The 20,092-nt window shown below is 44.3% G+C and overlaps 1 protein-coding gene across 1 annotated transcript in view; it reads left to right on the top strand.

The window, feature by feature from the left end:
- The window catches only part of POMT2 (protein O-mannosyltransferase 2), a 475,144-nt gene that overhangs the window by 427,269 nt on the left and 27,783 nt on the right, over positions 1–20,092 (top strand). The window lies entirely within an intron of this gene.

Here is a 20,092-nt window from a genome sequence, read left to right as displayed (position 1 = left end):
ACATGAAATATGCTGGTATCGCCATGGTGAGCGAGAATGAAAGAGGAGGTGATCGAATTAAAAACTTAAGACGCCTTGAATCCAAGCTTATAATAAGATGTAAAACAAGAAGTCCGTGGGGATTGAACGCGGATGAAGAGTTATATGTTAATTTATGAAGTTTCTGTCAAACTTATGAATTTAATACTGTACTTAATGATAACTCAAAAATGAAATATACTTTGTAATATTCATGATATAAGAGTGGTTAAATTAGAAAAGTGAAATACTTGTGATAAAGATGTAATTCATTAACAAAAAATATTTCTCATGGCACTGTTAAACTGTGAGTGAGGCACTAACAACACAATTGGATTATTTGGCACTTAGCCATAACCTTACAGCATGGACACTCAGTCCATCAGTATGCATATATTTCGCGCTATTCAAACGGCAATCATGAGCAATGTCGACAAATAACTATGAGCCTACATTATGCGCAAATGTCAAATATTACTTAAATATTTATTTAAAGATCCACTTGTGCCGCAAACTGCAGCAATCCAGTGACATACTTTGCCATGACTGGTTAAATACATAACTTGTAACTACTGATCCCACAATGCATCTTAATAAGCCACGTGGTGTCAGTTATATATAGTAGACACAAATGAAGGACATTTGTTTGTAACCGTGATCAGGGACAGTTCTTGTCCAAAACGCGTAGGTGGGGAACCTACAGAAAATACACTAAAGATTAATTATCGAAGTGGTGTGCGGGGTCTTCTTCATGAAGGTTTTTTGCTAAAGATATATATATATATATATATATATATATATATATATATATATATATATGTATATATATATATATATATATATATATATATATATATATATATATATATATATCCATATATCCATATTCCATGAAGAAGGACCCTTGAGCTTTGAAACGCGTTAGCGAGATATGCTAATCCTTCGGGCATAAAGACAAGTTGCATCCTAAAGCCGGCAGGCGAGAGAACTGGGTGTGCCTTCTCAATGCTTCAGGTCACATTGTTGGACACATTTTAACATGGCAGCCTGGCTGTGGAGAGGAGCACCATCGTGAAAGAAACGAGGCTGAGGTTCTAAACTAATGATTCAGAAAAGGGGCTGGTGATGAACAGAGTGTCTGAATTAAGCAGACCACTCTTACCCAGTCCAAAGATCAGGGCTTGATCCATCACCGTTTTTTAGCTCACTGCACCATCCCAGCTCAGAACTTGGCTATATGCAAGTTAGTCTGACCCTGGCCCAGTGCATCATGGGAACAGGGCAGACCAAACTACCAAGCCAATTCTTATACTGGGAAGGAAACAAGCTACCGGGGACCGGTTTCTGGCATTTCAGCCGTCTTCGGCCCGGCTTGCTTGAATCCTGATGGTGCAATGAGCTAGGGACTCACATCTGAGTATACCCTTCCACGCTTATGGTGGACAAAAATGATTCAGAAAAGGGGGTGGTGATGAACAGAGTGTCTGAATTAAGCAGACCACTCTTACCCAGTCCAAAGATCAGGGCTTGATTCATCACCGTTTTTTAGCTCACTGCACCATCCCAGCTCAGAACTTGGCTATATGCAAATTAGTCTGACCTGGCCCAGTGCATCATGGGAACAGGGCAGACCAAACTACCAAGCCAATTCTTATACTGGGAAGGAAACAAGCTACCGGGGACCGGTTTCTGGCATTTCAGCCGTCTTCGGCCCGGCTTGCTTGAATCCTGATGGTGCAATGAGCTAGGGACTCACATCTGAGTATACCCTTCCACGCTTATGGTGGACAAAAATGATTCAGAAAAGGGGGTGGTGATGAACAGAGTGTCTGAATTAAGCAGACCACTCTTACCCAGTCCAAAGATCAGGGCTTGATCCATCACCGTTTTTTAGCTCACTGCACCATCCCAGCTCAGAACTTGGCTATATGCAAGTTAGTCTGACCCTGGCCCGGTGCATCATGGGAACAGGGCAGACCAAACTACCAAGCCAATTCTTATACTGGGAAGGAAACAAGCTACCGGGGACCGGTTTCTGGCATTTCAGCCGTCTTCGGCCCGGCTTGCTTGAATCCTGATGGTGCAATGAGCTAGGGACTCACATCTGAGTATACCCTTCCACGCTTATGGTGGACAAAAATGATTCAGAAAAGGGGGTGGTGATGAACAGAGTGTCTGAATTAAGCAGACCACTCTTACCCAGTCCAAAGATCAGGGCTTGATCCATCACCGTTTTTTAGCTCACTGCACCATCCCAGCTCAGAACTTGGCTATATGCAAATTAGTCTGACCCTGGCCCAGTGCATCATGGAAACAGGGCAGACCAAACTACCAAGCCAATTCTTATACTGGGAAGGAAACAAGTTACCGGGGACCGGTTTCTGGCATTTCAGCCGTCTTCGGCCCGGCTTGCTTGAATCCTGATGGTGCAATGAGCTAGGGACTCACATCTGAGTATACCCTTCCACGCTTATGGTGGACAAAAATGATTCAGAAAAGGGGGTGGTGATGAACAGAGTGTCTGAATTAAGCAGACCACTCTTACCCAGTCCAAAGATCAGGGCTTGATCCATCACCGTTTTTTAGCTCACTGCACCATCCCAGCTCAGAACTTGGCTATATGCAAATTAGTCTGACCCTGGCCCAGTGCATCATGGGAACAGGGCAGACCAAACTACCAAGCCAATTCTTATACTGGGAAGGAAACAAGCTACCGGGGACCGGTTTCTGGCATTTCAGCCGTCTTCGGCCCGGCTTGCTTGAATCCTGATGGTGCAATGAGCTAGGGACTCACATCTGAGTATACCCTTCCACGCTTATGGTGGACAAAAATGATTCATAAAAGGGGGTGGTGATGAACAGAGTGTCTGAATTAAGCAGACCACTCTTACCCAGTCCAAAGATCAGGGCTTGATCCATCACCGTTTTTTAGCTCACTGCACCATCCCAGCTCAGAACTTGGCTATATGCAAATTAGTCTGACCCTGGCCCAGTGCATCATGGGAACAGGGCAGGGCAGACCAAACTATCAAGCTAATTCTTATACTGGGAAGGAAACAAGCTACCGGGGACCGGTTTCTGGCATTTCAGCGGTCTTCGGCCCGGCTTGCTTGAATCCTGATGGTGCAATGAGCTAGGGACTCACATCTGAGTATACCCTTCCACGCTTATGGTGGACAAAAATGATTCAGAAAAGGGGGTGGTGATGAACAGAGTGTCTGAATTAAGCAGACCACTCTTACCCAGTCCAAAGATCAGGGCTTGATCCATCACCGTTTTTTAGCTCACTGCACCATCCCAGCTCAGAACTTGGCTATATGCAAATTAGTCTGACCCTGGCCCAGTGCATCATGGGAACAGGGCAGACCAAACTACCAAGCCAATTCTTATACTGGAAAGGAAACAAGCTACCGGGGACCGGTTTCTGGCATTTCAGCCGTCTTCGGCCCGGCTTGCTTGAATCCTGATGGTGCAATGAGCTAGGGACTCACATCTGAGTATACCCTTCCACGCTTATGGTGGACAAAAATGATTCAGAAAAGGGGGTGGTGATGAACAGAGTGTCTGAATTAAGCAGACCACTCTTACCCAGTCCAAAGATCAGGGCTTGATCCATCACCGTTTTTTAGCTCACTGCACCATCCCAGCTCAGAACTTGGCTATATGCAAATTAGTCTGACCCTGGCCCAGTGCATCATGGGAACAGGGCAGACCAAACTACCAAGCCAATTCTTATACTGGGAAGGAAACAAGCTACCGGGGACCGGTTTCTGGCATTTCAGCCATCTTCGGCCCGGCTTGCTTGAATCCTGATGGTGCAATGAGCTAGGGACTCACATCTGAGTATACCCTTCCACGCTTATGGTGGACAAAAATGATTCAGAAAAGGGGGTGGTGATGAACAGAGTGTCTGAATTAAGCAGACCACTCTTACCCAGTCCAAAGATCAGGGCTTGATCCATCACCGTTTTTTAGCTCACTGCACTATCCCAGCTCAGAACTTGGCTATATGCAAATTAGTCTGACCCTGGCCCAGTGCATCATGGGAACAGGGCAGACCAAACTACCAAGCCAATTCTTATACTGGGAAGGAAACAAGCTACCGGGGACCGGTTTCTGGCATTTCAGCGGTCTTCGGCCCGGCTTGCTTGAATCCTGATGGTGCAATGAGCTAGGGACTCACATCTGAGTATACCCTTCCACGCTTATGGTGGATAAAAATGATTCAGAAAAGGGGGTGGTGATGAACAGAGTGTCTGAATTAAGCAGACCACTCTTACCCAGTCCAAAGATCAGGGCTTGATCCATCACCGTTTTTTAGCTCACTGCACCATCCCAGCTCAGAACTTGGCTACATGCAAATTAGTCCACTGGGGGCTTTCAATGAAATTCATAATGGCTGGAATTGTGTGTGAACCATTGATGTGATGACTAATTAGCAGCCCATGAAGAAGGAGCCTTGAGCTTTGAAATGCGTTGGCAAGATATGCTAATCCTTGGGGCATAAAGACAAGTTGCATCCTAAAGCCGGCAGGCGAGAGAACTGGGTGTGCCTTCTCAATGCTTCAGGGCACATTGTTGGACATATATATATATATATATATATACATACATATATATATATCACAGGAGATTCTTGTCTGGAAAGAATCGGAGGAACACAAGTGGGAATACTGGAAGAATCTTTATTGCCACAAGAGCAATGGCATGACAAGTTTTGGTCTGTGCCTTCATCAGATGCCTGCTCCAACACATCTCTCCCGCCAAAACACTCACACTTGTGATCCCAGTTAGTCCGCCACAGGTGGTTATTCAGGTGGGTGGAGTCAAAGTCCCAAACATTACTGCAGCCGCATTGGCGGACTGCAAGTACCAGTATGCACCTCTCACGGCTTATAGGTAAGTGGCTTTTCGTCAGTTCAAGTATCCCCATAAGGGCCCTGATCTAAAATCGGAACGTGGGTTGTGGTATTTAGGCAGAACTGGGCTAGTGAAACAAATATCCTTCCCGGGTCCCCAAGACGCTTCAACCGCACAACTCCACTCTCATCTTGACCTGGAAATGCAGATGCAATAATCCTGGTTCCTCAGTGCGGTCACGGACTGCAATGAGCAGCGGTCATTTTGTTTGGAGTGGATGCGGTGGGTCCGAGCTGTCCAATACCTTGGATAAATAATCAAATGCCGAAGCTGTCCTTGTATGCTCTGACCTCTTGGTGAAGCGAGTTACCTCCAGCATGCCCAGGACTAGCGCGCAGTAAATGCCACAGGACATTCTTGACTGGAAAGAATCAGAGGAACACGACGGGGAATACTGGAAGAATCTTTATTGTAAAAAAAAAAAAAAGTACAACAAGTACTTGTATATAGCGCACGACTTACCCCGGAAGGGTTATCTTGGCACTGGGGTCCGTTGGGAAGGTTAAGCTAGCTATTGCCATGAGTCGCATGGTGCTGGGCAGACCCCTGCCTTTGTCAATCTGAAGTTACTTAACAAAATAAAACCATTCATCCCAACCAAAGACCTCAAACAAGCCACCCACCCACTGGTGCTATCCAGACTCGACTATGGGAATGCCACCCTCACTGGTCTAACAAAATCGTACCTAGCCCCCCTCAAAACTACTCTCAACGCAGCAGCGAGAATGGTCACTGGAATCAGGAAATACAATCACATCTCACCGGCACTCAGAGAACTAAAATGACTCCCAATCGAACTGCGTGCCAGATACAGAACTGCCTGCCTTACACATAAAGCCCTGCTCACAGGAAAACCTGAGTATTTGGCTGCCAAACTCAAGAGGGCTGGTCAGACAAGGAACCTCAGGAGCTCCAGTACCCTACTACTCATCACTGTTCCCAAGAAGCCGCGCGGCAGCGCGCGCGCGCACTTCTCTACCCCCGAGCGCGCAGTCCCATGAGTGGAGCGCGCACAGAGGGCACATCCCGCTGGAGTATTCGCCGCCGCCGCCGCTTTTAAAAGGCACACGGCGCGAAAAGCGGGCATTTCCAGAAGGTAGGAGACGGCGGCGATAGGGGCGGAGGAAAGTGTTTCCGTGTGGCCCTTTGTGTTATGTATTTTCCTGAAGCACCTGTATTGTTTTGAGAGTAACGCGAGGCTGCGGGGGAGATGGAGTGCTTTTATTTAAGAATCCATGTTAATTGCAGCCCCTTCACGAGCGGCGATTAACATGCATATTTAATTAAAAGCACTCCATCTCCCCCGCAGCCTCGCGTTACTATCAGAACAATACAGGTGCTTCAGGAAAATACATAAATTAACACTGTAGGGTGACCAGACGTCCCGGATTTCCCCGGACGGTCAGCGTTTTTGGAGAAGTGTCCCAACACTTTTCTACAAATTTCACAGTTTTTTGGGTAGTGCCTGGGTTATGTCCCGGTTGTTAAGGGAGGGTCGGGTGAACCTGCACATGATTATCAGTGTTGTGCAGGCTCAGGTTTCCACCGGCTTTCTTCGAAAAGGGGACTGAGTGCTGCTTCGCGTCATTTAAGCAGCACAGCATGATTTAATGAGGCGTGAATCGGGGCTGCAGAGGGCAAGGCCAAGCCCACCAGCAGCCGGACCCCGGAGCTCTTCCCAGAACGGGCGGTAAAGTAATGAAGTAATGTGATTTTTTTTTTTAAAGAACACAAATATAAATCAGCAACGTGAAATCAACAGGTGTTAAATTACAGTCAAGTCGCTGTCAGTCAATCAGACCAGCTTTCTGTTTTGTGTGAGGCTAAGTGAGAAATGTTGGTCACACATGGCGCAGAGGTTAGTAGCACCTTTGAGGCAGAGGGTGATGCTGCGGCTATGGAAGCAGCGAGAAGGGGGTGTCTGATTCTCATGCTATGCAGTGTTTAATAAAGAGTAATGGCTGGTGCTCATCAAAACTGCAGGGCCACACCAAAGGGGAGAGGATGTGGTCTGACGGTTAGCGCGGCCGACTTTGGTGCTGGGAAACCAGGTTCGAGCCTCTTATCGAGCCATAAAAGTATATACATGACTTACTTTTGTGTTAAATAAATAGATATTTTAAAAAACAAATACAAATGATGTTCCTACTAAGGTGTGAAATTGGTGTTGAATAAATACATGTTTTAAAAACAAGTAATATTAATCATGTATCATTGGTGCTGGAGTACAAGGTTCGAGACTGGTATTGAACACTGACAAGCTGTATGCAAGTTATATGGTCATAAAAAAAACACGAATGATGGGTGGATGCAGGATGGATGATGGGTGGGTGGATGAGTGGATGCATGAATGGATGCAGGATGAATGATGGGTGGATGCATGAATGAATGATGGATGCAGGATGGATGCAGGATGGATGGCTGGATGGATGGCTGGGTGGATGCATGAATGAATGATGGATGCAGGATGGATGGGTGGGTGGGTGGATGCATGAATGAATGATGGATGCAGGATGGATGGATGGATGGATGCAGAATGGATGATGGATGGGTGGATGGATGGATGCATGCATGATGGATGCAGGATGGATGGGTGGATGCATGAATGAATGATGGATGCAGGATGGATGGGTGGATGGATGATGGGTGGATGCATGAATGAATGATGGATGCAGGATGGGTGGATGGATGGATGGGTGGATGCATGAATGAATGATGGATGCAGGATGGATGGATGATGGATGGATGGATGCATGAATGCATGATGGATGCAGGATGGATGGGTGGGTGGATGCATGAATGAATGATGGATGCAGGATGGGTGGATGGATGGGTGGATGCATGAATGAATGATGGATGCAGGATGGATGCCGAATTGGTGGATGGGTGGGTGGATGGATGGATGGATGGGTGGATGCATGAATGAATGATGGATGCAGGATGGATGCAGGATGGATGGGTGGGTGGATGCATGAATGAACGATGGATGCAGGATGGATGGGTGGATGCATGAATGAATGATGTATGGATGCAGGATGGGTGGGTGGATTGATGGGTGGATGCATGAATGATGTATGGATGGATGCAAGGTGGTTCGGGCTCGCTCGCTGCGGTGCAATATGCAAATTAGTTTACGCCACACCACTTTCAAATGTCACCAGCCGCCCCTGTGCTAGAGTTAAGAATGTTTAGTAAAAATCTTATGATTGTACCACCGTTGGAGTCTTGTGCTTTTCTACACCTGAAGTGTACTTGCCTGTGTAATCAATTCATGTCAGGGCGTGTTTATCCAATTTGCAAACCGGCCTTAAGATCGGCCTTTTCACTTTTTTAAGTAATTGTTTAGAGTGACATTTGGCGCTGCACACGCGCGTCTGGTTCCTGGCGCACATAGCCAAGGTTGCAGCGCACAGAGACCCTCCACTGCCGCACACAGAGGAAAAAAATTAGAGGGAACATTGCTACTCATCCCCATGAAAAACAAGCAAACAAAAAACTGCTGCACGGTCCTTCGCCGGAGATGCACCCAAAATATGAAACTCCATTCCAGTCGGTATCAGGACTATCCCGTCCTTCACAAAATTAAAAAAACAACTTAAAGTCCTCTTCCTCCCGAATGGATAGCCGCCATCAAAACGCTATTCCCTGCTCGTCGTCTCTTCCTGACATTGTAGCTCTAAGACTTTCCTCCTCCCTGCTATTCAACCCCAACTGCTCCACCCCCCTCCCCCCTATAATTGGTTCAACTCCAAGACAACGTGCTCTCTATGAGGGTATCGCAGGACTCGCGGACTACCTCAATGCTGCTCAGCACACTTGGATTTCTGAACCTATTATGTAGAATCCTGCTTTATTGTATCGACTCCAAAACAACGCGCACTCTATGAGGTTATCTCAAGACTCACGCACTACCTCAATGATGCTCAGCACACTTGGACTGCCGAGCTTATATGTAGAATACTGCTTATTGTATGAATCTTGTTCAAAAACTGTTGTGAAGCCTTTGATACCCTCGGTTCAGCCTAGCGCTATATAAAACTCCTTAATAAATAAAATAATAAGAGATCCCTCCAGATCTTTGAGGGTGGCTGTACTTCTGCCTTAAATGTGGTGTTCCACAGGGCTCTTCGTTAAAGCCCTACACTTTTTAACTTCTATATAAATCCACTGGCAGATGTCGCCCAACCCTGTGGAATTTCAATTGTGACCTATGCAGATGACACTCAATTGGTCTTCTCTCACAGAATCATAATCCTCACTTTGCCACCCTAAGCCCATGCCTGGAGAAGGCTGCTTCCTGGATGAATATTTCCTGTCTGAAACTGAATGGAAACAAAACTGAGCTCCTGATTCTTGGGAATAATCCCACCCTCCTCAATGGATTTGCCAAACTAACTGGGACTTGCACCTACTTCCAAACAGGCCGTAATAAGTCTGGGTATGTGACTGGACTCCTCTTTAAATTTGGAGGCCCAGGCAACAAAACTTGCAGCATTATACTGTGGCATTCTTAGGATGCTTGGAAAAATCATACCTCTGCTTCCACCACTCTCCCATAGGCTAGTGGTCCAGGCCCTGATACTTTCTCACCTGGAAAATGGAAATTCCTTCTGTTTAGGGGCCTCAAAATGACCATTAAAAAACTGCAAGTTGTGCAGAATGCGGCTGCTGGTATCCTCCAAAACATTCCTTAACATCACTCCGCTTACCATAGTCTCAAATCCCTCCACTGACTCCCAGAAGGAGAACATATTAAGTACAAAGCACCTTGCATTGCATAACTGGCCTTTCTGAATGCCAGGTCTCCGATTACCCATTCTCTGACTTCTTCCTATGTTCCTGGTCGAACCTTTCGCTCTTCTACTGCCTTCCTTGCCAACTGCCCCTCCATCAGAAGATTCAGATGGGGAGGTCGGTTCTTCCAGTTCATTGTAGCTAGACTGTAGAACTTCCTCCCCCTGAGATTCACCACGCAAAAACGCCAGTTGCTTAAATTACTAAAAACCTGGCTATTTCAGAAAAGCCTCCTCTGAGTTTCGGAACAGTCTCATACTGAAAGCTCTGGGAGGCCTTCTGGTTGCCATGCGCTATATAAGTGCAACATAGAATAGAATAAACTGGGCCAGGAGGGGGTGTATCAAGAGCTCCTGTGCATTCGCCCTCCAATCCGACTACTCCTTTGGGAGGACTTCTTGTCTCAGAAATAGGGGAGGGTCCTACACCTGAACCTTCACATCCTACATGATTTAATGGTGAGTTGATGACTTTTGACCTTCCGTCTGAAGTGGTAGATGCCATTCTTTCAGCCAGATGATACAAATGAAATCAATGTACTCCAGACAATGGGAAAAGTTCTAAAGATTCTAAAGGTGGGGATTCTGCAGTTAAATTAAGTATCCTCCAGAAAGAGCCTTAACAAAGGTAAGTAACTTATTCTTTTTGGCATTTCTAAAGGTACTGGGTTTGCCAGAGCTTGATAGTATAGTCTATTTATTTCAAATATTTGTGTTTCAATTTAGTAGGCTTCCTTATAAAGGTTGAAAAGACAAAATAAATCACCAAGTGGCGTAATTAAGTTTTGGGCTCATTGCTTTATAAAGATTAACAAGAAAAACATCACTTTGTGACATAGTTTAGGTTTTTTTCATCTCTCTTGAAAAAGGCACCAAGTGACTATTAGAGTTATTGGATTTAACATGTAGATAGCTGAAATCTTTTGTCTAGAACAAAAACATTACCTCACATGACTGTCAACCAAGGCTTACCTATCCCTCCATCTGAATCCATGCTAACACATATATTACTCAAGACAAAGCAACATAATATTAAATTCCATTGCCTGATGAGCCGTGCAAACGTATCTAACCTGTCCCCACCTTGTCAGCCTGCCTTCCAGAATTGTATGGTTGGCTAGGGGTATGGGCCAATAAAAGAAATGCAGGGAGATCCTAAAGATGGATGATTGTTGCCGCCCACTAGAAGGTCCAAGGGAAGCAAGAACACTGTTGCTAGAGAGAGAGAGAGGCTGTTGAAATCAGACAGAGCAGAAGTCTTAAATAATAGACATTAAAAACCAGAATCCATCCCTTCACCACAACCATTGGTTTATTTGCCATCATCAGGATATCTGCATGTGTCACCTGTGAAAGCAACTGTGTGTGACGAGGCCATAGACCGAATTAGTAACATATGGGCTCTGGACGCTTACCTTCTTACCTGCCCAAAAGGTGAGAAGGTAGGTCACTAGCAAGTGGCGTAGGGCTAGTCTTTCTTTGTTATCAGGGAATTGCAGTCTTAATTGTTCTAAATCTTTCACTGTTATCAATTCATGACTTACTCTACTTAAAACCAAGGTGCTGACTCTTTCAGTTCTTTTCTTTCTGCCACTCCGGGTCAACACAGCCTCCAAAGTTTATAACTTTCTTTATGTCACCCAGTGTGGAACTGTCAACAGCACTCGAGGGCACAGAAATCTAACAGATTTGCATCTTATCAGAAGGGTTTACATTTGTTTTATTAACTATTGATCTCTGCTTTGAGTGTATTTTTCTTTCTGACATAGGACACATCCATTTGATTGTAAATAACTGGAAAAGGATAATTCTTTGTATGATGAAAGCTAGTTCCTGGGGGAGGGGTACATCAGTGGCATGGTAAGGCTGTATGGCAGTAGTTGCATGTTTATACTGTCCTTTTTTAAGCACTCAATGAATATATTTTGTTCTTTACTAAATCATTGAGATACATGTTTGCTTGGAACTGCACATCCGCTTAGCATGAGCCTTTGAGAATGACACAGCTTGTTTAGTACATTCTTAAATGGAAGGAATGCCCATCTTGAAAATCAGCCACTTGTTCAGTTCACAAAGTATTGCCCATGGGAGGGCTTGGGTCCGAGTATCAGTATGAGAAAATAACTTGTGAGCATGTGAATGGAATGCTTTTGCTCAAAACTCTGAAGGTCCTCTATAGCTTCTGATGCTGCAGCACGCAGTAGGTTTTGTTAAGTATCCAACTGGATATTTCATTCTGGTGGAATATCCAGAGACCAAGAGAGCTGTACCACTTCACAAGCCATGATGTAGGCGGGTGTCCCTTTCTGGACCAGCCAAAACTGTTATTTGTGGTAGGTCCAAAAAGGACTCTTAATTATTCTGCAAAGCGGGATCCATATTCCAAAATCAGCTTACGGTTTTATGCAGCTTACCTCTTCAACTGAAAAATTATTTTTTCTCTCATATTCTCAGTGAAAGTAAGAGGTCTTTTGTCTGACTCTTTACTAGGATTAATCTGTGTTAGTCAAACATACATTTAAGAGTGATAGCATTTTAGTGATAAGTACAGAAAAGGGAGATACACCTTCCTGGATATAATGTAGGTTAGAAGTGGGTGGACAATACAGAAAAAATGAAGATTCTCAACAAACTACCGCTGGATTGTAAAGACTAGCCCCATGTCTCAGCTAGCCTTAAGAAGCTGTTCTCAAACCCTGGTCCTATCTCACCTACACCAAGATTGTGGGTGGTGCCTTGGTGCTGAGTGTATAAAGTAAAAAATGGCATATCGCAATGCGAAAAGTGGGCAACCAGAGGAGTCACAGAAACAAGATTTGCAGGACCTGTAGAATTTGTTGTAAAGAATTTGTGACCATTTACGATCTTTCGAATAATTCCCTCCTGTGTGTATGGTTGATGAAATACTTACATTCCAAAAATGTGTTAAAAAGGGTTGAGTATGGCATGCCAAATGTCACGGAGTAACTTTCACTTCTTATCAAAGGGCATTTTTTCTGAATTTTAGACCAAACCAAATTCCTTCCCAAAAGTACAATGCAGCACCCATAACGTAACACTGCTGCCTCAAGTGAAGCAAAAAGCAGCCTCACTGGCTTAATATTAGGCGGGTTAAAACAGCACTATTTCCCTTTAAGATTCCAGGTGCTTCTAGTCTGAAATGCCTTGTACTGGCAGTTGCCTCTCCGAGTAAGTTATTTTTTTCGCAGCTCACAAAGGTGGAGTCACAGTACTTTGTGACTTGAAAGACTTCTTCGAACAAAAGAAAGTTGAAAATACCCGGGCATAATACTAGACGACAGGAGTATGCAGACCATGTGAATCTACAGCACCTCACAGTACAAACACATTTTTACAGAGTAAGTTATATTTTCATTTTTTTTTCTACCCACTTTTTACAGATTCCCTGTCTGCAAACTTGATGTGTTTCGTCTCTGGAAAACATTTTAATGTTTTTGCTGCTATGTTAAGTAATTTGTTCTTGTCAAAATGCCTTCTTTTATTGTTGTGTCCCTTTATGTGGATGGAAGGAGGCTTCATCTATCCACCCACTAGGTCTGAAGGGTGTGACTGCTAGTCTCTCACTTCACTTTAGAGTGGAAAATGTTGCACTGAATTATCTAAAAAGCACTGGAAGAACAGGGAACATCCTGCTAAAAGGAAAATCATGAGGCCTGAGAGCCAAAGACAAAAAGAAAAAGAAAAGATTTTCCAGGGAAGATTCTGCTTCCTCTATTGCATAGCCTTCGGCTCCAAGGAATTCTCGTAGAAAGAGATTCAGCAAGAAAAAAAACACAAAAGGAAGAGAAACAAAATACATTTTGCCACTTTCATTATCGGTAGCCCTGATCAGTGTTTAAGATCTTGATGTCAGTAAGAGGTATGGCCCAACCTGTTTATCGTCGAGGGCAGGATCTGTCTTGGTGTTGATGTTGAGTCATAACTGGCACTCATCATTGAGGAAGCCACCAATATGGAGACATTTGAAGTCTCTCTGTTCGTTATCGTACTAATTCAATGTGGTGCAAGTCTACATAGTTGACATTGACTCCTTCAATGTAAAAATCTTTGACTCTAATGAAAAAGCTGTGCCTCTCGCCTACTGTGACTGGATGTCAGGTTGCTCTTGGACCTCTGACGAGGTGGACCCTCTTCAAACTTCACTGAGCCCTATGGAAGTGGAGGCAGCTGTAACTGTGGAATCAATAGCAGTTATGCTCTCCAGGCCAGTAGCAATGTCACCTATCAGTAAAAAGCCTCCCTCCCCTCGTCTAACACTTAAGGTATGCACAACATCTGAGGCACCTCATCCTGCTCCATAACAATTTACAGGATCTACAGAAAGATCCTTCACCAAATAAATAACAGAAACGTTTTCTATACACAGGCCTTACCTACTTCTCATCAGCAGCAAAGGTGGACTTACAGTCAAAGGAGAGGTTCCAGATTAAAGTCCACCATTTAACTCCAGTCACTAATTCTATATGGCAACCACTGTCCAATTTCAGGATTCCTCCAATCTTCCCGTACCCCACTCCAGGTTGCAAAATATTACAACCTACAGGTGGTTACTTGATTGTTCAAGGTGGATACTCTTCCTTTCACAGTGCCTCCTACCTCTGTTCTACTTAACCCAAAATGAAAATAATATATCATCTGGTCGGCCTGCAGAAGGAGAAGTCTTCTTTGATAAAGAAGAGAGTTTCTCATGGATACTTCTAACTGCAGATTCCTCACCTTCCAAGGAATAAGACTGGACCCAGAAACTTTTAGTGTAGTTCTTCTGCGAAGTCCTAGTTGGCATAGTGCATGTAAGCGCCACCTGTTAATGCTAGCCTCTGTTCCTTTCCGAGTCTTCAGACGCAGATCCAGAGCATCTCCCTGATCTTTGACCAGACTTTTGAGAAACGAAATGCTTCAGTCTGCTATGGTAACGTTACCCCCTAAATTCACAGGTTTCAAACCATGCAGGGACTGTTGCAAATAATTATATTGATGGGCACTCTGAAAGTCTGTTTGTGGTGTCGGACCATGCCTCCTAGGCCTATGGTGACTGTCCCTAGAGTAATCTGAAGGTCATACGGTAACACAAAGCCAAACTCTGCCTTGACATGCACAATACATCTCTTTGCACCTGAATTAGATTCATTTTCAGATTATGCAATCCATAAGTTCCGTTTTTCAGACCTTTTGTTCATTATCATTATCACAGGCACCACCTCCCATTTTTCTCCATGCTTACAGGTACATTGACACTTTTGTTCTGTATGGTCATGTGTACATTTCTTATTTGGGGGCTGAGCAAAGCATTCTTTCAGTAGAAAGGTTTTGCATTTTTATTGAAAAAGACCAAAAGTCTTAAAGTCCACCCAGTTTTTCATTCAATAAAGCCCCATAGGCACAGGCTTACCTTGGTAAATGAAATCGACGTTTCATTAGCTTGTTTCCTGTATTTCCTATTGTTATCAATGTCCAATAATTTCTGCTCCTCCCATGCTTTCAAATGGAAGTGATTTTGCTTATTGTGCCAACAGCAACAATATAATCTCATTTCAAGCAAAGAAAAGTGATTCTGCCACACACATTAGTTGTGGCTAAGGCTAAACTGTGATTTTCTTTGATTAAAGCCCATCTTCTAGCTTTTACAGCATGAAGAAAAGGTCTTCATAAGTCTTCCTTCTTCAAGACTCTAGTGACATAGGACAAACTTAAAAGATTAAAGATTTTTTTCCACCAATAGGAACATCTTCTCCTCCTTTGGAACTTGATTTTCTATTTTCCAAATTAATGGATTCTCCTTTTTAAAACATCCACAAGGCTTAGCTGCAGGATCTAATATAGAAGGTAGCATGTAGTAATGTTACTTAAGCATGCATGGTTAGTGAACTAGAGGCTCTTTCAACCGTGGAACCCTATACTGTTTCTTTCTCAAAAAGTGTAGTCATGAGAACTCATCCTTCTTTTTGCCTAGGGTAGCCTCAGGATTGAATAATAATCCATCCATCACTTTTCCAGTTTTTTTAGCGCTCCTTTTTTTCACCCTTCTCTCAACAAACCCTCCTGTTCTACAGTATGCTGACAGGAGAATCCCTCCTAATCTTCGTCATGCTCATAGATAAAGGATTCCTTTTCTTCTGTAGGGTTCATGAGTAAATTTCTGAGCTGAACACAACCATCATTTATTGTGTGAGATCAAAAGCCTATAAAAGGTAAACCAAATTTTCATTAATTATGGCCCCATGCGTAAAGACGTAGTCTCCTTTAAGCAATTGTTTTCTCATTGGATTAATGCCTGTATTTCCTCTTCTCATCAATTCTCCAATACATTACTGCCAGCAAAGCCCCGGGCTCATTCCTGCAGAGGGAATGTGGCAACTACAGTTTGGTTAAAGAGTAACCTACTGGGATAATTTGTAAAGTGACTTCTTGGAAATCTCTTCACAAATTTGGCAGTCACAGTAGCATTGAATCTGACAAAAGAGAAGACTACAGTATAGGTCAGGCCACCCTTAAGATTCTTTTCGCTTAATACATTTTGTGTGTCGAAGTTCCAGACTTTAAGACTTGCAGTCTTTTATCTCTTATGGCTGAAAGCCAGATAGGATGTTGGGGATTTGCTTGCTTCTCTAGTCTAACATGTATGACTATCAATGCAGAAGAAATGTGTTCGAGGCATATGAGCTCCAGATCTCACACTGAGCATTAGATCACCACCTGGTGTTGGGCTCAGATGATTGCATGTTGTTGTCATCTTGGAAGAAGTCTTTGTAGTCACGAGATAGGTGACTCCTCCCTTGAACGATAGTCCGCATGGGCATCGACTCCATCCTTAGATTGTTTTTTTCCACCACTGGGTTCGGATGCAACTTTTCCGTTCCGGTTCAAAATCTACTTTTCAAGTAGTTCAATGCGTAAAAACTTTACCAAACAACTTTCGATATCAATAACTATCGACACGACTTAATCAGCTTGATTCCGGTAGTCGACGCGGGCCGTTGGGCCTATTCACGCCGTGAGGCCTACAACTCATGGAAAGGACGCAATTCAAGAGATGCCCCAAGTGTGGAGCAAACTTTCCACACAGCGACCATCACGAGGTCTGTAACCTGTGCTTATCGCCAGAACACGACGAGTCTAGCTGTGCAGCCTGCGCATCCTTTCGATCTAAAAAGACCATTCGAGATCGGAGGGCCCGTCAACACGATATGCAGAGATCGGCTCCGGAACCGGTGGATATCTTCGATGAAGGTCCATGTGTCCCAGAGGAAGATTCTGATGATCTCCAAATCGTATCTGAGGCAGACGACTCCGATGACTCCATACCTTCGGGTCAATGCGTGAGTAGTACTGCCCCTACCCCAGTGCCAACACCTTAATCGAAGGCAAAGGTCAAAACTTCGCCTCCGGGGCCCAGTCGCGACCGAAACATTGCTTCGAAAGCCCCGCCATCGAGCCGGCTCAGAAGAAAATACTAAAGCCTTCCGGTAGCTCCATACCGAGCAAACCGCATGTGCCAATACCACCAGCTCCCTCTGCACCGAAACCGAAAGAAGTCCCGGTTCCTAAAGACACTCAGAAACCATCGACTCCTAAAGACAAGACGGCTCCGATAGCAATGAAGCCTGTTTCTGACTCTTCCAAGCCGACCAAAACAGCTTTAACTCCAAAAACAATATCTTCGGTGCCAAAACCCACAAAGCCTGCTTCCGATGCTTACAAGCCCGCAAAACAGGCTTGACTCCGAAAACAATATCTTCGGTGTCGAAACCTACGCCAAATGACTCTACAACAGCTCCTAAGGCTAAAGTCAAGCAACAACCATCCCCTGAACCGAAAAAATCGGCGCCGAAAGTGGTTCCCCAAGAAGAGGAGCTTTTTCAACCTGATCCCTTACAAAAAAGGATCTACATTGATCCACAAACAGGATATGTTTCTACTATGACACACAGAAAGAGGAAATTTGATACAGGCCCTACACCTCCAGTGCCCGTCAAGAAGAAGGATTCTGCCACATCACCTATGCACATCACCTATGCACCCTTCTTCTCCAGTACCTTCTCTTTCACCTCCTCTTCCTCCAAACTTTTCACTTCAAATTCTCCTCCTCATTCTTCACCACCACATACACCTCATCAGAATGATGATGAGTATAACCTAGGGGAAGGGGAAGACCCAGATGAGCCTTTTCCCTACCCAAGTGATACACCAGACTGGGAGTACCCAAACCCACAGGATGTACCCCATATTCCTGACCCACATACATATCCTAATTTGGAAAAGGGGGACCCCTATATGTATAATAGGCTTGCTACACATAGGGAAGCTAACTAGTTTAGGTAAAGGTCTATAGCTAAGCCAGTCAATATTTGACGAATAATTTGTATCCCACATAGATCAAAACTAGTCACACATAAGTGCTAGAGAATATATTCATTTTATTTATTAGTGATTTTTTATACTTATAAGATTATTATGAGTCATGGATGTTTGTATTGACCTCATGGCTGCCAGTGCTAGCTCGCACGACACGCACGGACATTGATCCTCCACGCCGTGGATCCAACCATTCGAAGGACCGCTACCCTCAATCCATGACTAATTTGCATTGTGCAACCCTATTGAATCAACCCTGCAAAACCGCGCCAATTACGGAAGTTGGTTACCATACCGACGCTATGAGCCCCATACGAGCCTTGACTCACACTGGACTCGCAAAACCCGTACCATTGAGCAAAACCGAGCCAATTACGGAAGTTGGTTACCATACCAATGCTCTGAGCCCCAAAAGAGCCTTGACTCACACTGGACTCAAAAATCCGTACCAATGAGACGCATCATTGTTCTAACCAGGCATAGTAATTTTGTACCGTCCTGATGATGATCCCAATGTAATTTAGAGCGCGGTATCGAAACGTCGATTTTTTTAAGTAGCCATACACTGAAACCAATTTGTATTAATTTCTGTATGTACTACTCTGGCAATCACTTGTAACACTGATTTAAAAAGTGTCTAGCTTGCTCACTTCTCCTTTGCCTGCGAAATCTCTTCTTTTTTCTTACAAAGCTATCCTCTATCTTTTCACTGTGTTCTCTGTCCTGAGTAAAGCACAGGATTGTGCCCTTTATTTCTGAAATGTTGCTCATGTACTGAGATGTTATAAATTCAATGATCATTATGAAAATAAACTCCCTGTCCGGCTGGACTTGGACAAATATATAGCAGCCTATTATGGTCTGTTTATCATTGCCTCATATCTCTGAAACTGCTTTGGACCGTTGTTTTTCCTTAACCCCTTGGATGCTAATGACAAGGGTAACTCGTCATGGACTTTCCATTGATTTTAATGGAAATTATATGAGAATACTAATAATGCCTTAGCACTAAAGGGGTTAATTGACTTAAACCCTTGGTCCACAGCCACCTTTAGGGTCCCCCTTGTTTTTTCTAGTACCTACTTCTGGGGGCTAGAACAGCTCGCACCAGGGATTGACTCGGTTTGTGATGACCAGCTCCTCTGTTTTTTCAGCGTTGTCTTTCAGAAGGTTATTGGTCATCCAATTTACAGTGAATCGGAGAAAATTCCTTACCGATTCCTGTGCTTCCCTTGTATCTTCCAACTGGACCAATAGCTGGGTATCGTCAGCATAGTTAAAAGTTTGACAATTCCTATGCATTAACTCCTCCACCAGGGGTTGTAAGTAAATATTAAAGAGCAAGGGAGAAAGTGCGGACCCCTGGGGTACGCCCCAGGTCACATCACTTGCCTCAGATAACTGGTCTCTCAACTGCACCCTCTGGGTTCGACCCGTCAGAAAAGATTCAAGCCACTTGAGCGCTTGTCCTGTTATTCCCAGCTTTGCGATACGGTTCAGCAAGATGGTATGGCTGACCGTATCGAATGCCGCTGACAAGTCCAATAGAATCAGGGCACAAGGTTGTTTATTGTCCACCCTGATTCTCAGCTCAACAGTGGCCATTACTAGTTCTGTGCTATGTTGGGGCCGAAAGCCCGCCTGCCTGGCATTGAGTAAGCCATGTTCCTCCAGGTAGCTAGCCAGTGTGTTCAGAGCATGTTTTTCCATGATTTTGCCCAGAAATGGCAGTTGGGAGATAGCCTATAGTTCTTTAGAGCCTTGGTGTCTGCTCCTGCTTTCTTTAAGAGTGGAAAGACCCTATCTTCCTTCAGCTGGACTGGGAGATAGCCCGCCTCTAATGAATCGTTCAGTAGGCTCAACAGCTGAGTTTGAATACCAGGCAGGGCCATTTGAAAGATGCTCGGGGGCATGGATCCGTGCTGGAACCTGACTTGACTTGGCTGACAAGCACAGCCAAACTCTCCTCGTCAATACATGGGAAACTG

Source organism: Lissotriton vulgaris, chromosome 9 (assembly GCF_964263255.1).
Source record: "Lissotriton vulgaris chromosome 9, aLisVul1.2, whole genome shotgun sequence".
Classification (NCBI taxonomy): domain Eukaryota; kingdom Metazoa; phylum Chordata; class Amphibia; order Caudata; family Salamandridae; genus Lissotriton; species Lissotriton vulgaris.
Note: the sequence above shows the minus strand (reverse complement) of the source record. Positions and strands in the feature narration are given on the sequence as shown.